Below are 4,839 nucleotides of genomic sequence, written 5' to 3' on the forward strand. Positions count from 1 at the left end.
CAAGTGATCCTCCCACCTCAGTCTCCCAAGCAGCTGGAACCACAGCCATGCGCCACCATGCTCAGCTAATTTTTTAAAAATTTTGCAGAAGGTGAGGTCTTGCTATATTGCCCAGGCTGCTCTCAACCTCCCGGCCTCAAGCTATTCTCCTGCCTTGGCCTCCCGAAGTATTGGAGTTACAGCCGTGAGCCACCACACCCAGCCCAAACATTTTTATAATAATAAGAATTTTTATTATCATTAATGTTACTTTAAAGGCAATTCAGCTTTTCCAACTCGAAGTCTTTCTGTTGCAATTTAATAACTTTAAAAAGTGTTATTAAATATACTTTTCAAAGATTTGAACTTTTTGACAAAAGTTTTCAATTTAGATCCACTGGAATTTGTATTGTACATTTCAATGCATTTGGTGTGGCCACATTTAAATAGCCATTATGTTTTCTTTTACTCCTAGTATTAGAGAGTTAGGAGTTGCAGGCTTTCTACCAACGTCAGACACCTGCTAACGGGTTTTGTTGACATTTAGAATGAAATAATTAAGGTACAAAACATAAATGTGGGTAACTTAGGAATTATTACCTGTACAATGAGCTGACAGTGGGTAGAGTGTGAAGCCTAGGGAACTCATGGTTACTGCCAGTCAGTAAACAAGTAAACACAGTGACTGTGTGGAAGTTTCCCACCTGGGAAATGGCCCAAAGAGCAGTAATTCCAGAATCCTCTGAACCTGTTCAGACAGTTGGGGTGGAAGGTTTATGATGCTATCTGACTGCTCTCTCACTTGGAGTGTGAATATGCTTGTGTCATGACTCAGAGGGTTAATTTCCTTTTAAAAGGAGGCTTGTGGGCAAGGGCCAGAGGCAATTGCCTTTGGACAACTGCTCCTTTGGCACGTTTTGCTAATGAAGAAGAATGAATGCTGCTATTATTTAATAAAGATTTTTTTTTTTTAACTTAAGGTTCGGTCCTTTCCATTTTATGGTTTTAGTTTTTATTTTTCTTTTTTTGAGACAGTCTCACTCCCTTCGCCCAAGCTGGAGTGCAGTAGTGCCATCTTGGCTCACTGCAACCTCTGCATCCTCGGCTAAAGCGATCCTCCCAACTCAGCTTCCTGAGTAGCTAGGACAACAGGCACCAACATGCGGGGCTAATTTTTTTTATTTTTGGCAGAGACAGGGTTTTACCATGTTGCCCCGGCTGGTCTCCATCTCCTGGGCTCAAGTGATCCACCCCTTCTGCCTCCCAAAGTCCTGGGACTCCAGGTGTGAGCCACCATGCCCAGCCACATTTTGTGGTTGTTATTTGGCAATAAAGCTGGAGGTACTTTGTCTCCTAGCTGAAACTAGCTAAGTGGTGATACTAACTCTGTTCTCTGAGTTAGGAAATTCCTGCAGCCTACAAAAGCCTGCTGAGGAATTGTCAAGTCAAAGAGTTCTAGAATGCCAAGAGACCTTCAGTCCAGCTGGTCTTCAGTCCAGCTTGTTTCACACGTGAGGAATCTGACCCTCAGAAAATAATCACATACGCGGAGCTCACTAGTGGCAGAGCCCACGACACCCGCTCCTCTCCAGCTCTCTCTTTAGGGACAGAGAGGTATCATTCTTATTTTTAATGAAAACAGGTGCATATATTGTGGATAGAATTGTTAAAATATCTAATTGTATTAATTAGATATGCACTTTTAAATATTAAGCAATATTTTGGTTTCAACCCGCAAGCCACACAAAAATACAGAAATCCTCCACCTCAGGCCCTCTTCCTTGGTTCCTCCGCCGTTACCAATACGTGAGCCATTCCCAGGATTTGAGCTGAAGTGTGCGGGAAGGAAGGAAGCTGTGTGGCAGCCGGTGGAGCTGATTATAGGGTTGGACGTCGCAGAACTAGAACCCGTTTCTCTTCATTCCCAGCCCAGTCATCTTTACACAACTTTTTCTTTCTTCCTTCATTTTTCTTTTTAGAAACAGGGTCTTGGCCAGTCGCAGTGGCTCACGCCTATAATTCTAGCATTTTGGGAGGCCGAGGAGGGTGGATCACCTGAGATCATGAGTTGGAGACCAGCCTGGCCAACATGATGAAACCACATCTCTACTAAAAATACAAAAATTAGGCCGGGCGTGGTGGCTCACGCCTGTAATCCCAGCACTTTAGGAGGCTGAGGCGGGCGGATCAGGTCAGGAGATTGAGACCATCCTGGCTAACACGGTGAAACTCCGTCTCTACTAAAAATACAAAAAATCAGCTGGGCATGGTGGTACTCGCCTGTAGCCTCAGCTACTCAGGAGGCTGGGCAACATAGCAAAACCATGATTCTACAAAAAAAAATTTTTAAGCTAGCTGGGTGTGGTGGTGCGTGCCTATAGCCCAAGCTACTCAGGAGGCTGAGGCAGGAGAATCGCTTGAACCCGGGAGGCGGAGCTTGCAGTGAGCCAAGATGGCGCCACTGCACTCCAGCCTGAGTGACGGAGCGAGACTCCGTCTCCAAAAACAAACAAACAAACAAAAAACAAAAATTAGCCGGGCATGGTGGTGGGTGCCTGTAATTCCAGCTGCTCGGGAGGCTGAGGCAGGAGAATTGCTTGAACTGGGGGCGGAGGCAGAGGTTGCAGTGAGCCAAGATCGCACCACTGCACTCTAGCCTGGGCAACACAGTGAGACTCCATCTCAAAAAAAAAAAAAAAAAAAAGAAACAGGGTCTTGCTCTGTTTGTTACCCAGGCTGGAGTACAGTGGCACACTCATGGCTCACTGCAGCCGCGAGCTCCTGGGCTCAAGCCATCCTCCCGCCTCAGCGTCCTGAGTAGCTTGGACTATAGGCACGCACCACCACACCCAGCTAGCTTAAAAACTTTTTTTTGTAGAATCATGGTTTTGCTATGTTGCCCAGGCTCGTCTCAAACTCCTGGGCTCAAGTGGTCCTCCTGTCTTGGCCTCACAAAGTGCTGGGACTACATGTGCACACCATCGCATCTTGCCTTCAACAACGTTTAGTTGTTCCTTTTACTAGGGACGAACAGCAGCAGTAATAACATCCCCCTCACACTACTGGTAGGTTGGTTTGATTTCTTTTTTCTCTTTTTTTTTTTTTTTTTTTTTTGAGATGGCATCTTGGTCTGTCACGCAGACTGGAGTGCAATGGCGCGATTTTGGCTCACTGCAACCTCCACCTCCCAGGTTCAAGTCATTCTCCTGCCTCAGCCTCCCGAGTACCTGGGACTACAGGCGTGCGCCACCACGCCTGCCTACTTTTTGCATTTTCAGTAGAGACAAGGTTTCGCCATGTTGGCCAGGCTGGTCCTGTACTCCTGACCTCCAGTGATCCGCCTGCTTTGGCTTCCCAAAGTGCTGGGATTACAGGCGTGAGCCACCGCGCCTGGCTGGTTGGTTTGATTTCTATCAGACATATTTTAATTCCCTACATTATTTAATGTGTAAATGTAGAATTTCATGTTCTTTTTAGTGAAAGAAGTTCAGGTCTTCAGGGTATAATGAGGTAGGAAGGCTTAGTCATCTAGGGAAACTATACCATGTACTTATTATCTTTTTAGTGTTGGGATTAGGGTTGCCAGATAAAATACAGGATGCCCCACTAAATTTGAATTGCTAAACAACAGGGACATACTTAGACACAAACATTATTCAGTGTTTATCTGAAATTCAAATTCCGCTGGGTGTCAGGCATTTCTGTTTGCCAACTCCAGCAGCCCCAGCTGGGAGGTGCCCTCTGAGCTCCTCTCCCTGGAAGTCCTCTTACCTGCTGTCAGCTGAGCAATTTGCCAGGCTTGCTTTGGGAGCTGGCTTGAAGTTATTTGGATTTGATGACTTTCTTTCTCTTCTGTACAGGAATCTACTTACCAAGATGGCAGGAGCAAGTGGTTATCAGAGCCTGCTTTCTAGAAATACAATTAAATAAGCAGCCCCTGTCTCTTTTTCTCCACTTTCAGTCTTGGGGAAGGGATTGGTAGGTTAAAGTCATTCTACCTCTTTATTTAATAATTCTGTTTTGCATACCCTTTACTGGATGATCATTCCTTAGAGAGGTTTGCAGTCAAAAGCCCCATTCTTTATTGTATTAAACATCACAGAGTCCCATGTTTTCCTTCAGGAATATGTGAGCAGGAGAGAAGGGTCATGTTGGAGCAGCCAGGACTCAGAGCATTTCCGCAGGCTGAGTCTGGATCCTTTCCTTCAGCCTCCAGGAATACTCCCGGCTCCACACCCAGAATGGTAATCCAGGCAAGGGCTCTGGTGTGTGGCCACACTGCCACCTATTACCTGTGGGTCCAAATGCAGTGACTCAACTTCTCTGTGCCTCTCTTTCCACATATATAAAATGAGGATAATGTTGCTATTGTAAGAATTGCATCAATTAATAAACAGCACTCAGTGAATCTGTTAACCAATCAGTGGATCACGCCTTACATGCTGGGCATGTTCCCTCTTCTCTCTAGACCTCAGTGACCCCAACTGTGAAGTGGCTATAGCTAATCCACTTGGTCTATAGGATTTGTAAAGGAACATGTTAATAACCCTCAAGTGACTGCAGAGAATGGGGGCATTCTTTTTGGGAAAAATATAGATTGTTTATCATCAGGGATGAATACTTAAAATCTGGGAATTTTTTTGTAAGTCACAAAGAAGGATTTGGGAGGGGCTGCACACTTTTGAATGGGATTGCCTCTCTGGGAACTGTAGGGAAATGGGTGACACAGAAGTACTAGGGGATTTGGAGCTGTTCTGAGTGAACACACAGGTCCAGTGTGGCTACTTGGGGGCAAGGCCCCTGGAATTTATCCTGTTTTGCCTGCAAAGCTGATTACCCAGCTGCCTCTTCTTTTCTCAC

At 45.5% G+C, this 4,839-nt stretch overlaps 1 long non-coding RNA gene across 1 annotated transcript; it reads left to right on the forward strand.

Annotated features, from left to right (window-relative positions):
- The first annotated feature begins 601 nt into the window (after positions 1-601).
- Positions 602-4,387, forward strand: LOC130540981 (uncharacterized). The gene is made up of 3 exons (XR_008955018.1): positions 602-1,593; positions 3,840-3,957; positions 4,102-4,387. It is a non-coding gene; the product is annotated as an uncharacterized LOC130540981 (long non-coding RNA).
- Positions 4,388-4,839: the final 452 nt, after the last annotated feature.

Source organism: Pan paniscus, chromosome 17, assembly GCF_029289425.2.
Source record: "Pan paniscus chromosome 17, NHGRI_mPanPan1-v2.0_pri, whole genome shotgun sequence".
In the NCBI taxonomy this organism is placed as follows: Eukaryota; Metazoa; Chordata; class Mammalia; order Primates; family Hominidae; genus Pan; species Pan paniscus.